Raw genomic sequence first — 20,550 nt, forward strand, 5'->3', positions numbered from 1 at the left:
TAGGGTCATTGGCTGTAATGCACTCATTCTTTAGAGGTTGTCATTCTCTTTTCTTATGGCCCTTCAAGTACACACACATAGGTCCTTTTCTTATACCCCTCATACTCATGTTGTAGATATAGGGTTATCCTTACGCACATACGCCCTCGAGTCTTAGCAGGTCCATGGCGTCTAGGCAGTGTCACGAAGATTCATCTAATGTTGAATTCATTGAGTTGTCATCCTCTGACTCTGAGGCCGACGTTCGCAGACCCTCTAATCGTGGGGGTGTGCGAATGCTCTACCTATAGAGATTGTCCTACCTCAGGCAGAAGGCACGCGACCTGGAGAAGGAACTACAATCTATTACTAGTGACGAGGGCTTAGGTTTCTCCCCATGGAATAAGCCCAGCTACAATCATCCCTTCAAGATTGCCTTTCTGAAATCTCCTGCCTAGAGGAAAACTTGCTCCCCGAGCCTTTTTCCTTCTGCGGTGATGAGTCTTCCAGTCATAGGGTCCCCTCCCTGAGGCGTTAACTGTGAATCCATTGAACCTGAGTTACTTTCTATGATCTCCCCCACGCTTCCTCCCCTGCCCCCAGTCTTATGCCCTAGTGTCAAGCAGAGTGCTGGTAGATATAAGATGCGTAAGGGATCTTCCAGGGCCTTGAGAAAGTCTATAGCTCACAAATTGCCTGTCTTTGTGCAGGTACATGAGATGCCGAAGACGACTTCCGACACTTTCGAAGACGCAGGCAGGTTTACCCTTACTAGTGTTAAACTTGCCAACATGCTAAAGGCCCATCAGCCATCATCAGATCTAAAGTTTATAATCCCAAAGTGCGAGGACCGTGCATCTGAGCCACCCGAAGGGCTCGTGGCCTTCAGTGACTCCATAATCAAATCTGGTGGGGCTCTGCTGCTTCACCCCTTCTTCGTCAAAGTACTTAACTATTTCGAGCTGACACCTCTACAACTGTCCGTCAACTCTTGCGTGATGCTTAGCTGCTTATACGTGCTGTACCAACAAGTACACTCGAGAGGGCCTTCCATGAGTGAGGTCCATTACCTCTACACCCTTAGGGGGAATCCATCTGCTCCCAGCTTCTATCAGCTCCAAAAAGTCGTGGCCCATACAGGGTCTCCGCTCGTGGAGGGATCTATTTCAAATAGAGTCTCATGGAAAACTGACTACTTCTTCACCCATAGCGTGTCCACCCAACGCACCCACTTCATAACTTCAAGTAAGACAATTCCCACCTTGAGTTCGTATATGAGAGATTTCTCTTTTACTCTGCATTTTTTATGGTTTATCTAACTATGGTTATTTTTTTTCTCTTGACTGCAGGTCTTGTAGGGGTTGTCAACCCTACCTTGAAATCGGCGGCTTGCGATCGAGTGATGAAGATCTTGGACTTGCTGGCTCAATGCAGACTAGCTTGTGCCCTTTTCACTGAGGGAAATCTTCACTCGTACAAGCTGCTATCCCCGGACCAAGCTATCTCTATATGTTATGTCTCATATGAATCCACAGGTCTGTGGCTATAAGGCCACGATGAAGTCAATTATGATGAGGCAGCTGATATGGACTATGTTTACTCGTCAGGTGATCATATGGACACATAGGAGGAGGTGGAGTCCGAGAACTACTTGTGCCTACACTCTTCGGCTGGCAGGGCTAGGGACGTGACCGATGATGAACATACTGACGGAGTTACTTCTCAGGTGCCACCATCGATGCCCGACGACGAGTTTGTCCCTGCCCTTCTATGGAGAAAAGGAATTTAGTGATTCCTTCTTTTGGTGAGGCTTCTCCACCCTCGGGGGTGTTCTAGGCGGGCGTCCTCGGGCGCCTCTTTACCTAAAGAGATGACTCCACGCTCCTCTGCCCCCCACACCTCTGCGGATGGATCAAGACCTTCTCGATTCCCTTCCCTGTCAAAGCGTGTCTTGGCTGGTGCACACACTTCCCCCCGTCGAGCTTATGCTTATGCTTATGGAGGCCATCTTCTAGGAAGCTAGTACAACAAGCCATGAGCCATTATCTGGGAAACATTCCTGAAGGTGAGTGGGGATCCATGGATGACATTCCTGACGTTGAGCTGGGAGAGGCTTATATGTGAGCCTCCTTGCAGGCATTTGTCAAAACATTCGAGGCTTTATTCTATGTTTTTTTTCCTTACTTAGGCTTCTATCCTGGGTCACTGGCTTATCGCCCCAAGATCTTCATCAACCCAACGGCTACAACACAAGCTCGAGGAGGCAATGGGGAATCTCTCAATGGCTAACGTAGAGAAGAATACTTTGTCCGTACGGATCTGTGACTTGGAGGGTCAACTGGCCGAGGCGGTTTTCCAGAGAGGCGCTACTTTAGCCTAAGCTGCATCGAATTCTCACTCCAACACTAGGCTAGAAGCTACCATCCATACCTTAAATGAGAGGATTGCTGCACTCGAGGCTGACCTTGTAAATGCCGAGAACGGCATAGTCGAGCGTACGCTGCATCCCGTATGGAGGACCAACCCCTCCGTTGACCTGTCTCCCTTTGGAGATTATGCAGTTGAGAAAATCTCTAAGTGGAAGGGTCGGGGTGGAAACTTGTAGATCCCTCTGCATCTGGCTTATCAGTACCCATATATGCTGCTGCCATGTAATACCCCATATTATTTTCCCCTTCTCTTTTTTTTTTTTGATTATCAAACTTAAGGGGCTTTGGTAAGTCCCTCTTATTATTATTATTATTATTATTATTATTATTATTATTATTATTATTATTTGTGGATTACATATCTCTTCCTTAATCTGATGATGATAGTCTTTTTTGTACACCTTGACTATACTTGTAAGGACATGTTAACCCCTTGGGTTCTTGGTATCCTTTTATATTCTTTGTTCGCACTTGTTATTTCTTGCGAGAAGCGTCCTTCTCGTCATTATGCATAGTACTATTTTTACAAGGGTCTCTTTTAGGACCCTTTTTGGCTAGACGACTTGGTGGCCGCTCTAGGCTTATTGGTGGATGCTCCTCCTGAGGCCTTTCCTCTTGTGGAGGTATCGGTCTTTATTAGGAGGCTCTTTCTATGGGACCTTTTTGACCCTCTTGATGTTCATAAGGGTAGCTAATCCTCATGAACTCAAGAGATGACTTGCAAGGTTTTATTCCTTATTTCCTTTCTTTTTTTTATAAGGGTCTCTATTAGGACCCTTTTTGGCTGTATACTCTGCCCCCCAAGTGGTTGGCGAGATTTATCTCATCAGACACTTTGATCATTATGCTCATGCACTTTGATACTTATAATTGGTGATAAGTACATGGGAGTTATATATGTGCTTATGTAAATGAGGAGTGTGTCATGCCAATAAGAAACATATTCATTAAAAATAAGCAGAGTACATAGGTATCTATGGCAACATTGTTCTTACTACATATCAGGGCATCTAGGTTACCCTTCTAATTCATAGCTGCTTTTAAGGGGAGGACTCACAACTATGTTGGGGGGTTAACTATGGTAACCCTTTTCATTTAGCATACTAAAAGTGGAGCTTTACCAGATGCTCCCTTCCAGTCGCGTATGCTCACCCATCGATTCTGATCTCCTCAGTAACTTTGGGGTTGAAATCATGTGGGTTTGCGCTCCCATGCACTACCATCACCATAGATTCTAGTGATTTCATGACTGTGCGGAGGGACATGTTATAACATTCCGTTGCTTCTTTCTATTCCCCTTTCACGCTCGCTACTCCCTTAAGAGTAGAGAATTTTATGGCCAAGTGGTATACCGAGGTGATCGCCTTCAATTCTCTCAGGGAGGATCTTCCTAATACCGCGCTGAAGGCCGAGGAACAACTTACTATGACAAAATTTGTCATTATTACAGTGGTCTGTCTAGGCAGCTCTCCCATGGTGAGGTCCAACTCGATTGTGCCCAGGGGCTGTATTGAGTCTCTTGTGAGCCCATACAGAGAGGTGTTGTAGGGTTTTAAGTTCCTGATGCCCAGTCCCATCTTCTCTAAGGTTGGGTGATATAGGATGTCTGCGGAGCTCCAATTGTCGACCAGAAACCAATGTACCTTCATGTTGGCCTACTGTACACTTAACACCAAGGGGTCATTGTGTGGAAAATGCACACCCCACACGTCTTCTTCGGTGAAGGTTATTGAGTCGTTTTCCCCTTTAATGTTTTTTCGGGGTCGTTGTTCTAAGCTTAGCATGCATGGGGGTGGACTTCATTTGGCTTCCTTGGTGTATCTATCTCTCCCCTTTCTCGATTCTCCTCCAAAGATCATCCTCACCTATCCTTGCACCTCTGGGGCTACATCTCGTGCTTGCGGCAAGGGTGGTCTATCATCTAGTCTTTCATTTTCTCTTCAGACGTATTTACCCAAGTGCCCCCTGTGACAGAGTTCCACAATTTCCATCTTCAGATGAGTGCATTCTACTATGGTGTGGCCAATGTCTTTATGATACTGATAGTACTTTCTCAGGTCTCTCTTTGACCGATCTCTCTTCAATGGTGTGGGTCTCCTGAAGGGGACCTGATTCTCATTCGCTATGAAGATATGCTCCCTAGTATGTGATAGGTCAGTGTAGAAGGCATTGGATGTTTTCCTAGGATTACCTTTGTATTTGTGCTTCCTTTGGTGGCCATCTCTTGGGCCCTTGTACACCCTTTTCTTTTTTATGTCATTCGAACCTTCAGGGGCTGAAGGCTTGAGAAGTGATGCCTTCAGGTTGTCGTGGTCGTCTTCGACACGAATGTACTTTTGTGCCCGTTCGTAGAAATCGTCTAAGTTAGTTACCTCCCTTTGGAGCATATTATCCCAAAGTTTGCTGCCTGGGCGCACTTCAGCCATGATTACCATCTTGAGTTCTTCCCTGGTCAGGCTTCCTACTTTAGCCGCCTCTATGTTGAACCTATGGATGTAGCTCTTCAAAGTTTGTCCTTCTCCATGCTTTATATTAGCGAGGCTAGTGCCCGGCATGGTATAATCATATACGGTATGATGTTGTTGGAGAAACTCGTCGGAAAATTGTTGCCATGACCTAATGGTCCCCGGCCACAACCTCTTGAGCCACTTGTATGCAAGCCCCTTCAGCATGACTGTGAAACACTGACACCTTGCTCTGCTATTGATCCCTCTCAGCTTCATTAAATCGTTAAAGGCATCAAAGTGGCATTTGGAGTCTGAGATGCCCTCATATGGGGTCATATGAGGTTCTTTAAAGTTAGACGGGAGCCGTTCCAACTAGATTTCTTGTGTGAAAGGTGACTCGTAGTTAAACTCTTCGTTAGTAATGTGTCCCCTAGATGCCGTGAGGATCTTGCTCCAGAGGCTCCTCATCTCAGTATTTAGCTCCTTTCGCCTCCAATTAAAGGACTTCCTCTTCTCGGTAGGGTTGGAATTTCTCTTCTCTCTACCCTTCGGAGGGGCCATAGGAGGTGTCCTCCTTACTTCTGACCTTCTTCCGTTAAGCTTTTCTCTTAGGTCAGGTGGCGCCTCCTTGGAGGTGACTTTGGCTTCGTTCTTACGACCAGCGTCGTCCCTCCACCTTTACTCCTGGGGGTATCTCACCGGCCTAGGTCCCTCATGGTAATTTTTCTGGGGAGTGTTGCTCATGGAAAGTCGGGTTCTCCCATCATCTACGGGGACAATGGTTTCCCCTCTTTCATGCTCTTTCTCTTTTCGCTTCGGAAAGGGTATGCTCGACTTTCTTGCCTTTGATTATTTTTATGTAACTTGCGAATCTCATCCTCATAGAGTTAAGTCCTTGAGCTGGAAATCACTGAATGTACTCGGGGACTCTTGGCTGTCCTGCGTGTCGAGGGACCCGGGTCCCGCTGGCCAGAGCGTGGTGCCACCGAGGGCCTAGGATGTGGGTGCGCTGGCGGCTCTGGGTGACCTCCAGCAGGCCGGACAACTGGGGATGATGCTTCCTTCTCCTCCCTTGGGGGAGGATGTTCTTCCGGCATATCTCCATGCTCAGGCGGAGGAGGGTCTTTCTTGGAGACCCTTAAATGTTCTCCGTCCAGGTGAACCTCTACATCTTCTAGTTGTTGTAAATGTTTTGAACGCCTTGGAATTTTTCCTTGTTGGAAGTGATGAAAGAATGTGGGCTTGATGCTTGTTCTTCCCACAGACGGTGCCAAACTGTTGACGGTGAGAACTCGTCAACGATGTTAGGGCTGAAAACTCAAAGCTTAGTAAGAAGATAACTAAATAAGAACTTAGAATGGACTTGAGGAAAAATAAGTGCAGATCAACAATGGAGTAAATATTTGTATATTGCTTGATAGCCTGAGTATACAATGAATTTTCCAACCCCTTATCTTGAGGGGTCGAAGCCTATTTATAGACGGGCTCTGTTGGCCCCTGATACAAGGTGGTCCCCAGGGTCAAGAATGTACATAGGTACATTGTCAGGTTAGTGGCGCAGGACGTCGTGGTGTTGACTCTAGCATATGGTCGAGGGTACTCAGGTAGTGCCTCCAATCTTCGTACGGGTTCGTACCACCACTACTTGTCAGACACAGATGTTAGGGCCATGCCCCTGTCCTCCTCAGGGTTGTAGACCTCGTATTCATATAAGTACCTTGTACCTAATGGTCCTTTTTATATATCCGAGACACAACATTTCTCCAGGATTTCTCCCATTTTGCTAACTGTTGTTTATCTTGGGAGTTCATCTCTACATTATAGTGGGTTTCCCCTGGATGTTTTGCCATATAGTGGATGTCATGTCCTCATAGGTGTGTGCTATACATATAGAAACAAACCACCATATCCACTTCATGAGTAAAAAACATGCCATGTGAGGGGTTTGTTACACTAGAGATGCACATGTGTACAGGCCAATCCATTGGCAGGTCACATTGGTGCCCAGGGGGCCTAGCCTAGATCATGCATAGCTAGACTGGCCCTTAGGGGTGCCTTCATTCAAAGACCTCAACACGTGATGCACGGGGAGCCTTGCGAGGTTCTCACATAGCGAGACCTTCCTTTGGGTCTTCTCACCAAGGCATCCTAAGCAACCAACTCCATGTGCAGGTGTCCGAGCCTCGCACCTCGACCTTTCATGAAATGACCCTTGCTCCTTGGCCCCTCGCATCGCGGCTATCCTTCGCACCAAAGGCCCTCATGTAGCGAGCCTTCCTTTGGGCCTCGGCCCCTCGCGTGATGGCCCTTGCGCCTCATCCCCTCGCATCGCAGGTGTCCCTCGCGCCTCAGCCCGTCATGCAACGAGTATAGGCCAATCCATTGGCAGGTGACATTGGTGCCCAGGGGGCGTAGCCTAGATCTTGCATAGCTAGACTGGCCCTTAGGGGTGCCTTCATTCGAAGACCTCAATGTGTGATGCAGGGGGATCCTTGTGAGGTTCTCACATAGCAAGACCTTCCTTTGGGTCTTCTCAGCAAGGCATCCTTAGTAACCAACTCCATGTGCAGGTCTCCGAGCCTCACGCCTCGACCTTTCATGCAATGACCCTCGCACCTCGTCCCCTTGCATCGCGGCTATCCCTCGTGCTTGAGCCCCTCACGCAGCGAGCCTTCCCTTGTGCCTCGGCCCCTTGCGTGACGGCCCTTGCGCCTAATCCCCTCGCGCCTCAGCCCGTCATGCAGCGAGCCTTGTAGGCAGGTCAGGCCTTGCGTAGCGAGACCCTCTATAGCATTGGCCTCCCTTGGAGGCATCTAGGAAGGTATCTCTCCAAATAGCAAGATGCCTCCGTATATAAGGCCTTCCTCCCAGTGGACCAACTAATGGAAGGCTTCTCTTGGGCGAGGGGTTACGCCCATTACCCCGAACATAGTGGCCCCTCTGACTTCGATCTCGCTATGCAAGACAAGGGCGTCATGGCTTCTAGGCATCCTTGGTTCTCATATAGCGAGGATATTTCATCCTTCATCATGACGACTTGTGAGACAGTTTACAAATGGCTAAGCATATGACCCTTCAATGATGATCTCTACATTAAATTCTACTTTGGAAATTATCCCACATTCACAGTACTTAAACTGCAATTTTCACACTATATTTCTTGTTTTACGTAGCCTTTCAATTTTTTTATGTAGCATATGAAATGTATTCCGTTAGTGCGAACCTTTATTAGGAGATCAGTACATTCATTTGCACTCTTTGACTACTTTAAGTGAATTGCTAACACGCTCACTTTGGTAGGAGATTTTGATTCAATTCTATAGATTTTAATAATCGAAATTGGTCAAGACCACGGAAATAGCTTGGTTTATTGGTAAGGAGTTTAGGAAACTAGCTACCAAATGCAATCTTCAAAATTAAAGTACAAATTGATACAGCCTGATTCCTAGTCTTCATTGTTGATATTTCTAATCTTTTGGTTTGTATAATTACCCAAATTCATGTTTTTTTTCTTATTATGTACCAATAATCAAACTAATTCACATATAAGTTGAATGTGTAGTGCATTCCTTGCTTTGGGGACTACTTGCCGAGCATTTGAAATTATTGTTGATATAAAGGTGGGCTCCAACATTCCCAAAAAAACCTTGCTCCTAATTTTAATTAAATGCACTAGTGCAACCATATAAAATATGGTTTATGGTTCAGAATATGGTATATATCCTTATGTATGTTGTACTGATATTTTTTCTAATAATATGTAGTGTCCCATAATTTTTACTTAGCTAGATAGTAATAGTTTGTAGTGTGTTAGTTTTCTTGGATTTTGGTTCAAGTCGAGACTTAGTTGGAAACTCAAAGCAACAATTATGGATTTTATAAGTTTAACCTATAGTTTAGAAAGATTAATTAGAACATAAGGTTTGATTAATATTACTGGTCCTAGAAATATTATTTATTATAACCTAAGGTTTAGATAAAATTAATAAGAGCATGACACTTGTCATAGTCATGGTTATTAAGGATTTAAGCATAGAAGCTCTAGAACCTTCCAGCAGTTGTTAGGATCATGTTTTGACTCAGTTAAAGTTGTTTAATCAATTTAAAATATGCTAAAAAAGTGCAAATACGTGTTTGATATATCAACATATGCCAATATATCGCAGCTATAGGGGCAATAAATCGCCTACGAAAGATACGGAAAACATGTCGTACGAATGAATGAACAGGGCTTGGGAAAATGGTCTAGGAGATATATCACCCAGGGTAGGCGATATATTGCCCTTGGTGCATTTATTTTGAAAGTTTGGGATTTTAAATTTAAAAACATCCTTAACCACTTAGATCTGCCTTTGAACGATTTTGACCGAGTTCTGGGCGTCTATTGAACGAAAATTCAAATCTTTTTAATTTTATAATCATTTATTTATTCAAATTAAAAAGGGTTAGTTTCACTCCTTGAACTCTATAAATAGGACCTAGTACTCAGCCATTTCCCTCATTCATTCAAGTATTGTTCAGAGCCTCCAAGCTGCTAAGGTTACTATATAGAGAAACACTTGGGTTTTGGGATAAAAAGATTTTCTAATCTAAGCTTTTCTAAACACTTGGGAAGTAAGATATAGAGTTATTTCAGTATCGAGGTATAGATCAAGTCATACGATCATTCAAAGTATTCTTATCCTTAAGTTCAGTTTTTCATAGTTCTATAGTTTTATTTTATTTTCTTTCAGATCCTAACTCTTGTTTATGATTCTTGGTTGGGGGTTTAAGTTTTTTGAAACTTATGATTCTTTTTGGTAAGTTTCTTCTTGGATGGTTTAGTTTTCTTTTTATCTCTTTTTCTTTAGAAACTCATGGTTTTACTGTTGGTAAGGAAAATAGGTTAGATTATATGTGTTTATATGTTTATGTTATGATATGTTTTATGCTATGATATGTATATGTTAAATATGTTGCAGTCCTTGGGCATAGGACTTGCTTAGATAGCAAGCCCCAAGAATATGTTTTGTAGTCAATTGGGCATATGACTTGATTAGATAGCAAGCCCCAAGAATTTTTATCATTTTTATGGTTTAGAGTTATGATTTACCTTACCTCGATTAGTAGACTGAGGACCTAGATGGGTTATCATATACTATTGTTGTAATCTAACCTACCTTGATTAGTAGATAGAAGAACTAGATGGTTTTATCACATACCATGTTAATGAGTTAATGGCCATTAATATTGTAGTCCTATATGATATACGTTTTTATAGTCATATGTTTTATACTTTATGTTTATGATATAGTCTTATGTTTATGATTTATGATATATGTTGTTAGTGGATTTTCCTTGATGGGCATTAGGCTCATTCCTTTCCTTTTAGAATGATGCAGGAAAATGAACATGGAAGGCGGGAAAGATTTGTGGCAGCTTGGCATGTGTGATGAGGATGAATGGATTGAATGGACTGCGTGAAGATCGAGGATGACTTTGTTTAAAGTATTTTAAATTATGTTCTGATGTATTTCCGCATTTAGTATTTAAACAATTATAGTTTATGTTTTATGTTTTGTAACAATGGGATCCCATATCACATTTTATATTCATTCCATATTTTGTATTTTGTACAATATTTTGGGTTTTAAATAAAGTTATGTTATTTTATATGAATGTATTTCAAAATAGTAGTTATGCCACAGCAGTTTTTAATGGTGCGAGGTCTTAGAAATAGTCGGGGCATTACATATTACATGATTCTTGAGGAAACAGGGTGGTTCACTTGTATATAGAACAAAACAATTTGGCTTTTAGTTTTTTTTTTTCTCTTATATCTTTTTTATTGTTATAGCACCAGAGATTACTAAGAGAATCCAACATTATGAGAGTGAGGAAGGAAGAACTACTTCAACAAGCCAATTTGGAACGATCTTGCATTATATACATTACTAAGAGAATTCGACATTGTGAGAGTGAAGAAGGAAGAACTACTTCAACAAGCCAATTTGGAACGATCTTCCATGATATACATTAAGGGTTGATAGGCTTTGGCAACATAATGAGTGCTTCAAGTTCATAAGTACGGTTGTCAAGTAAAAACAATCACATTCTTCTCTTATTTTGTACAACTATTTGTCTCACTAATTCAAATTGTATCATGTAAATATTAAAATAGTTTACGAAAAATAGGATTACTTGAATGACTCATTAATTTATTGAAAGTATTAATCTTAAATTTTATACATCTAAATGTATAAGTTATGTGAAATTTAAAATATATTTACATTTTGGTTATAAGATAAATTTTATTAAATTAAATAGTTCTCATTTTCATCTTCCCCAATCACATTTTCAGTTTATTAAAACCAAAAACAATTTTACAATTATTGAACCCTGAATATTTTCATAAACATATTTTAAGACAATAATTCCAAATTATAATTTTAGAATCACAATTATTGAAAATAAAGCTTCGTAATTACTAACAAATTCCACCCTAAACCATTTTCTACTTAATTTGAACCCTATTAGCCTCCTCGGGGTTAAGTGTACTTAGCATGAGTTTTTTATTTTCTCGATATTAGGTGGGTCAGTTCGAATAAATGGATTATGTGCTACGAGAAAAGCCCAATTGCATAAAAACCATAATATTAAAATTTGGGACAAGTAATGATCTTGAACAGTTCGTGAAGATGTAGTTCAAATATTGATTTTTGAGTTTATAAGGCCCAAGCTCAATTCCTTTGCTAGGCCAATTTTTTTTTTTTTTAAATAATTAATTTTTAAATACCACCATCATTGAGGCCGTGTGTATGAGGTAAGATGATATACAAAAACCATTATCAAGTCTACTTTTTTTAGCAAACATGAAACAGGTACAATATAGGCTTACTCCAAGATATTGCCCATTATGTAGGATTTTGTTTGTTTTATTCTGACATTTACGAGAAGAGCATGAGCTGAATAATATTACACCTACCTACCCTACAAATATACTCATCTTTCCTTCTTATAGGGTAATGGATTGAAAAGTTCACAACATGGGCTCCTGAAATTGGCATGTCCTATCAATATACTTGTAAATAGATTCACTCATTAAGGATTTTATTTTGTTACTCAAACTAATATATTTAAAAATGTATTGTTAAAAAAGTGAGATAAATCCATAAATAAGAAAGGAAATCAAAAAATTATTAAATATAATTTAGTAGACCCAACTTACAAACTAAAACATAATTAAAAAATGCCAGCAATGTCGAAAATAACATGGGCAAGGAGAGATTACAAATGGGAACTAACATTTAAATTACATAAACTGTGAAAATAACAAGGAATAGATCAAGCTACTAACTCAGGTACTGGTCATCCTCTTCCACCTCAAATTTGAGAGTTGACGACCCACAATATTATTCACTTTCTCATCTAGGTATTCTTGGTACCTAGTAATTGACTCCGTTTTATGTTGCTCCATTGCTACAGAAAGCCATTAATAATCTTCCATCCACTCCTCATTCGAGTATGAAGCATCCTGTGTCATTTCTTGTAAATTCTTCGACTTCTCCGCAAGCTCTACCTTAACCCGCAATATCTTTTCCTTCATTATTATGTTTCGTTCCTCCCAAACATTTTTTTCACTATCAATATTAAAAACGTCGTACTCCTTCTCCTCTAAACTCATCATGAGATCATTAATGTAGTCGACAGGATCGGGCAGGAGTGTTGTTATTTTATAGAAACTGAATTGTTTCCAATCCGACGAGTCTGGTTGGCATGGTGGTAGCTCGAGGAGAAACTCTTGATTGAAGGAATTGATTGAAGAATTTGAATCCATGACTGAGTTCCCTTTGAAAAATATAATTTCAATAACTCAATATAGGCCCCCCTTAGTATAATTGGTTCATGCATGAAAACCTTATATCAAGAGAGAAAGGTAGAGTACAATGTATATGCAAACTCACTATCATGTATTTGGGTTTATGTTTATCAGTACAAGCTATTGAAAGCCCGATCAAAGTGATATGACGTGGACCCATGACCACCGAATGTGATATTCTTCAAAAATGTGCACACAACCTTTGGAAACAAGCTAAAATCTAACACACAAATAGTTACTCAAAAGTGTGGGACCCTATATAATGATTTGTACTTGTGTGTGGATCCAATATTTCTCATATACATTCTATTAATACAATATAAACACATGGCAGTATGGCCCTTATATGTGCAGAGATTTTATTTTAAATTGAAAATAATCTTTGGATTATAAGTTGATCTTAAGTATGGCCCATGAATATAAGGTTTTTTATTTATATAAAAAAACATGAAAATGGAAGTCAATTTCGGCTCTATTTTGATTTTTCTCAAGTACTGTGCTCCAAGTAACTTCCCACGTAATATCACTTCCAACCTCATGTGACCATGACGTACTGAAACGTAAATTCTAATTCTTCCCACGTAATACGTGACTGCTTTCTTATTTTGCCAATAATAGCTAACTTTATGTAATTTTGACTGATGTAACTTTATGTAATTTTGACTGATGTACAACCCTACAGGAAGATCTCACCTTACACTTACTTGATCCACTCCACGCTTGTGTTTTCTATATATATATATGTGTGTGTAGGGATCATGTTGACTTCAATTTAACATCTTCAACACCCTACTTGTATACTTGTCTGTCCTCTCTTCCTCTCTAACATGGACTTTACATCTTTCTAAATGAATAATGTTGTTTACTTCCCCTCGTTCGATGATAATCATCTTGAGCAAATGCAATACATTAACCAGATTTTTCAAGACAACGTGAGGCTGGCCACCGAGCAGAATGAATGGGAGAGGAAGTACAATGCGTCCAACATCCTGAACACTCTCCTTAATTTTGACCTACAGTCCATCAAGATGGTGGTATTAGAGTTGAAAGAGAAGTCGGTTGCAACAGAGATGACCTAGACAAAAGAAATGGAAGTTGTCGCAGCCGCGATCGATGAGCTCCGAAGCAGCTATATCAACATTTACCCGCTATACGTCCAAACTCAGAAGCCACCTAATCATTAGATATCTATTTTGTTATATGTACTGAGTTTGGTCTACACTTGCTATCAATGGAATCAGTGAATATGTATCGTTTCAAGTTTTAATGGATTTACTAGTCACTTTGTTATAATGTGGTCTTTTTGTAAGGAGTTTAGGAAACTCTTCTCTTTTGTGTAACCCCTACTATGATTAACACTTTTTGTTCAATGTGTAAAGGGGTCCTTGCATGTGCAATGCAAACTATCATCTATGTATATTAAATGTTATGGTTTGAGTTTTAACAAGTCTTCTCCATTTGACCATGTATGTATTGTGTAACATTGACTATAACCTTGTATGACCGATTACACCTATGGTTTCTCAATGAAGCCTGATTACTAGATGGCATCTATTGTTAAAAAAAAGTATGTACTACCATTTACACATTAAAGAATAAAAATCTATATTTATAGGTATATGTATATATATGTGGCATCTATATATCATCCACCGGTTCATAGAAAAGTCCCAATAGTAGTGACCATTTCCATTTTTAAAGCCAAGAAAGAAGATTCATGTAAGGCAATCATTACATTTAAACTCTGTAATATATTATGCATTTTATATCTATCACCCGTTAATTAATGCATTTATTGTCATGTCACCTTATATTGCTTGTTGGAGGGTTTATTAATTAACAATTTATAATTATGGAATAACATGAATGTTTGTTCATTTAATGTATGGATGAAATTACACCCCATATACCACAAGGTGTAAGAAGAACGATAATTAATGTAACGCCCTCGATAACCAAGATCGTTACACTATGTATTTTAAAATAGTGCAAGGTTTGCTAATCTAGTCATTTGAACAATAATGTGAAAGGCAACTATCAGATTAGGGTTAAAAGATTTTGATTATAAACGATTAATTTTCATTAAAACAAATGCTTGGTACATGGGATCCCAAAAACAGGGTATAAGTGATAATTTACAACCCTAAAAAATTTAATACAATCAAAAGACTTTCTAATGGAAAAATACAAGTTTTAGGGCTGTCCCTGTACTTTCCCTCGGCTATGGCGGACAAGCAGCTGACTATGTACACCTCGCCCTTAGAGCTCTCCAACTCATGGCTGGTCCAATTTTCCTTAGCCTTTACCTGCACCACGTAGCACTCGTGAGCCAAGGCCCCGCAAGAAAACCATATACAACAAATTATAATTATGGAAGAACATGAATGTTTGTTCATTTAATGGATGGATGAAATGACACCCCATATACCACAAGGTGTAAGAAGAACGATAATTAATGTAACACCCTGGATAACCAAGACTGTTACCCTATGTATTTTAAAATAGTGCAAGACTTGCTAATCAAGTCATTTGAACAATAATGTGTTCCTAAAGTCAATTATAAGGGTAGGGTTAAAAGATTTTAAAATAGATGTTTGGTACATGGGATCCCAAAAATAGGGTATAAGTGATAATTTACAACCCTAAAAAATTTAATACAATCAAAAGCCACTCTAATGTCAAAATACAAGTTTTAGGGCTCTGTCTCTGTACGTTCCCTCGGTCGTGGTGGATGAGCAGATAACTATGTACACCTCGCCCCCAGAGCTCTCCAACTCATGGTTGGTCTAATTTTCCTTTGCCTTTACCTGCACCATGTAGCACCCTTGAGCCAAGGCCCAGCAAGAAAACCATAAAAACCAAGTGCATATAACAACAATAATATTCAATCAGTCATAACTCAATCATTTAAACCATTTAACAAAATTCAAGCATATAACTAAACAATAGTAAACACATCATCTCAAACACATATCGTAACCAATTACACAAATGCTTAGGGTTGGCACACTTAGGTCGAGCCCTCTGTTTATCCAGCTAACCCCGACTCGCTTAGATCAAGCTGCGTTCAATATGCTTATCATCAGCCACGACACCCTTAGGTCGTTCATTCTCAAATAACATAACAATCGTACAATTACATAGTACATGTATCCAATTATTGGGAACCTCAGTCCCATTCATAAGCACAAGGATGCAATCTTCTTACCTCAAATCCCGAGCGAAGAATATAGAACGGTCCTGAGCACGATCCTCAGTCCTGAGCCTTGGCAATAAACCTAGTCACAATGTCAATGGGTAACCATCCATTTCTAATCCAAATAAATCCTTAGGAAATAATAGCTAGCCTTCGGGACCTTGATTTCTACTAAACCCGGTAGTAGAAATCATCCCGAGCGTTTAGGTTTGAATACCCGAGCTTCCCCGAACCTTAAACCCCATTTCCCCTTAATTCCCCATTTAGGGCCGCGACTTGCCTTTGAGGGCCGCGGCTCGCCCCTTGGACAGAGGCTCAATCCTCCTTGATGGGGAACATGGGCCTTGACCTGCTCTCCTCCGAGTCATGGTACGCCTGGTGAACAGAGGCTCCCAGCCTCCAAAATTCATGCGGGCCGCGACACCTGAAGAACAGGACCGCGACCCGAGCCCCAAAACCCAGAATATCCTCCATTTTCTCAACATTTCTCCTTGAGCCCAACCTCAATTCATACCCCAAACAAACATCCAAACCTGAATTTAAGCCTAGGATTCCCATCCCTTTGGTCTAAACATTATACCCAACTCATAATCAATTCTTACTCTTATTAGACACTTAAATTTAACCAAAACCCAGAATTTAAATAAGTTCTAAACTCCCCACCAACTCAACAAAATTCAATAGATTAGAATTGGAATTCTTACCTGAATTGATGGTCTAAGCTCCTCAGAAACCCTTGATAAGCTTTGTTCTTCCTCAACTTGAACCAACCTAAAATTTAGCTCCAATCCAGCTTAAACCAAGCCTTTTCCTTCAGCAAGCTCAAGACCTCAACACAAGAGGGAGAGAGAGAAAGAATCATGAGTGAGAGGGTGAGAGAATGTGTTAAGAGGTTCCACTGCTTTCTGTTTATCACTCAGAAACTCACTAAGTGTATATCATAACTAGAAAGGACAAAATTGCCCCTTAACACTAACCCAACCCTTCAATTATCTCTAAGGGTAGAATGGTCATTTCTTAATTCCCACTAATTCCTCAAGTGTTCCTATCATCTACCAATTAATCCTGTTGTGTCCAATTAATTACTACATAGTTATTCATTACTCAATAAAATCCTAGAGTATTCTATAAATTCCCAAAATACCCCCAGGCTCCCCCGAGCTGGGTATTAAACCCCACTGTGACTATTTCGCTAATCCGCTCACTAGGACCGTCTCGAGCCATAAACCGCAAATATATCAACCTATTAATGTGGTCTCAACCATATATCACATAAAATCACATTTATGCCCCCAACATGCCAAAGTTACAAATATTCCCTTATAAGCTATAAAGGGCCCACATGCATATCTAATACTCATAAATATGCATATAATATATTCATATAATCATATTAATCACGCATGCGACAGTCATGCATTTAACCATTTAAACATACATATATATCCAATTATGCCTTTCCGGCATGCTAATCAAGGCACTAAGCCCTATTAGCAATTTTGGGTTGTTACAATTAATGTACGACACAATTACGACAACAAACCAGAACCACCACATTAAATGGCTCATTCACTAGTAGTATATATATGAGCCCTTCACATGTTTTTTGTGAACCAAAATGATGTTGAGTCTCTCTTTGCCCATGGGTGGCAAGATCTTCATCCAGTATGTTAGGAAGGCACTAAGTGAACTAATGTTTACTTGTTAGTATATAGTGTATGAGTTGATGACAGAGGTATTTTTCATGTCATTCTCTTCTAAACCAACTATATATAATTTTTATGATTTGTTTACGTTTCAGTTTTTGAAAAGATAAACTTATTCTACTTGTTGTGTAGTGTTCATTTCTCTTAGGTGAAATTTTTTTACTTATGGCTTCATTATTTTCTCCACCAATCGTAATGTTCAACTTACACTCCTTATTAAGGTAGACCAACTTTAGTTAAATCATTAAACTTTGGGTTATATGTACATATTATATAATCGATTCCACCAATTCACAACAAAATTGAAGATATTAATTATGTTGTATAGGATAAATCTTCGGGGCAGATTGTCAGGGGAAGATTGTCTCCTTTGATTTAGATCCCCGTAATTATGCAGGTAGAACAGTAAGAAAGAATGCAAGTGTTCAGATAACATTGAGCCACAGTGACTTAAAGGTAACATTGACCCTCACTGTTCATATTCTTTGCTTGAAACATGGAAGATCTAAGCCACTTTCGATTTGTAATCATGAATCTATTCTTTTATTTAGGGTTTTGATTTCGTGTTGCACATTATTGTTAAGGGTGAATATAGCATCCTTAGCCAACATTTTTTTTGGCAAAAAGTTTTCATGAGAATTAACAACCACTCACTCCCAGTATATATAACACTTTTGCTCAGTGAAACTCGCCACCCCAATCTCTCGCCTTGTACCCTAGTTGTTTGCACTTAACCATTAGAAAACATGGCATCCTCTAACTTATGCATCAATCTATTCCTAGAGGAGTTCATAGTGAAAACAGAGCCTGAATCACCAACCCATCAATTTCCAATTCCTTTCCATTTTGAGTCGACTCCCACTCCACCTCCGTCCACCAAGAACTCTAAAATGACAACCCACTCTAATCCTTCCTCAGTGAATAGATCTACCATGGTGTCGTCGAGTGAAAATAGGAATACAAAATCGAAGAGTAAGCCTGGGTTCCGTGGGAAGTGCAAAAAATGTATGAAGAAAGATCTTAAGATTGAGAAGCTTTCAACTTTAAAAATCATTGCTGATATGAAAGCTTCGACTTTAAGGGTTAATTCAATGGACATTAAGTCTTTCATATTCCAATAGTTCCAGATTATAGATCAACTAGGGACTATGGTGAAGCACTAAGAGACCATTAGCAGTGAGTTGTGTGTCGAAGGTAATGACTAATGGAATAGGACGGAGATCATAGTGCTTGATTGATATTTCACATTGTCATGCTTTTGGTTATAAGATCCAATTACATTATTCCCTCATTATGTTAAATTTCATGTCAGCCAAGTGTCGTGCAAATTCATTGTTTTATTTACATTAAGTACGCACTCGTATTAGGTACTAAATTTACCTAAAACACTTGTTTGGGTAATCGATGTACCTTTTATTAGTAAGATAATAGTAATGCATTGTAGTAGGTGATATATCCTTGTTAAGGCAATCAATATGTTATGTACTTGATGTCATTGAACTTTTAAATTGAACTTACTTCGTACTCAAATTTTTATTTCTCTATGCATAATTTGGGCACACGTGGCACGACTCACCGAGTTTCCCCATTAATGAGTTCCAAAAGTTACCTGTAAATAAGACTTATTAGTTGGATGAAAGTCCAAAGTAATATCGCATAATTATACAATTACACACCCAAAGTATTTAGACTCTCATTTACATTTTTTGTATACTATGACAATTAATATAAGATTTAATATGGTTAATTTATTACGAAATCTGAAAGAACAACATGGCCTCCAAAAAGTGTAATATGTTTCCCAATTTTTTATTATTATAGTGTAACAGAAAGCCATATCTCATAAGAAATAAGAATATGTAAAAGCCTTGTACACAAGACCATATATACAACTGCTAACTTGTAAACAACAACCAAATAATAATTCACATGAGTTTATGTTCTAGTACCCATCCTCTATATATAGGGAGTAGAAGATGTGAACATTATCCGTAGTTTTACTCTTTTCATTTCCCACCAAAACTTAAAACTCAAATGTATAAGAGGGAAAGACCAACATTGGGCCAAAGAAGTGACATTTTCCAATATAAGCTATCGGGCCAATGTACATTTTTGGACCACAAATTTAAAATTTTCAATTTTTCCAAATTTAAATGAACCCTAATTAAGAATTTGAATATTGAAATTGAAAAATATAATATAACATTTTCGCAATTCGAGGATTAATTTTATAATAGTCTATTTACGAAAAAAATTACGTTTCCAACAAGAAAATCTCACAATTTTAAAAAATAATAGAGCAAAGATATCCTAAACTTCACTATTGAGCAATACAAAATCTAATAAATCATGACTTTCATGCTAATTAAATAATTTTCATACTTTCATCGTCACTAATCAAGTTGTTATGTATTTAGGGATTTAAGATCAGGAAAACACGCAAGATATTGAAACCGACATCTTTGCAGTACCAAGAAGAGTTAAAGTTTTTAATAAAGACCCACAAGAATTATCTAAAGAAAACATTGTAGACAAACACCTTCATACCCTTCAAGAATGGGAAGATTTTGATTACATGTAATCCCAATGGATGCAGTTTAGTGTTAGAAAAGAAGATGTTTTCTGTGATAAGCCCAATAACTCAAAGTGGCAAAGAAAATGGGTTTACTCCAAATAGGGCTTCAAAAGAGTGAAGTGGAAAAACCTACTTAACCGAAAGAAAACAGCCAGAGCCATTACTTGGACAAGTTGTCTCGCACTGTTCTGGGTTAACTTTGACAGGTCGAATAACACGTGGGTGGCAAAAGACTTTAACCCAGTTCATAATCATGACCTATAGCTAAAAAGACAGGCAGAAACTCTTGCAATCCAACCAAGGTGTACCAGAATGTATAGGTGCACAGGTCATATCGATTAGATGATCGGGCATACGCAC

This window comes from Humulus lupulus, chromosome 5, assembly GCF_963169125.1.
Source record: "Humulus lupulus chromosome 5, drHumLupu1.1, whole genome shotgun sequence".
Classification (NCBI taxonomy): Eukaryota; Viridiplantae; Streptophyta; class Magnoliopsida; order Rosales; family Cannabaceae; genus Humulus; species Humulus lupulus.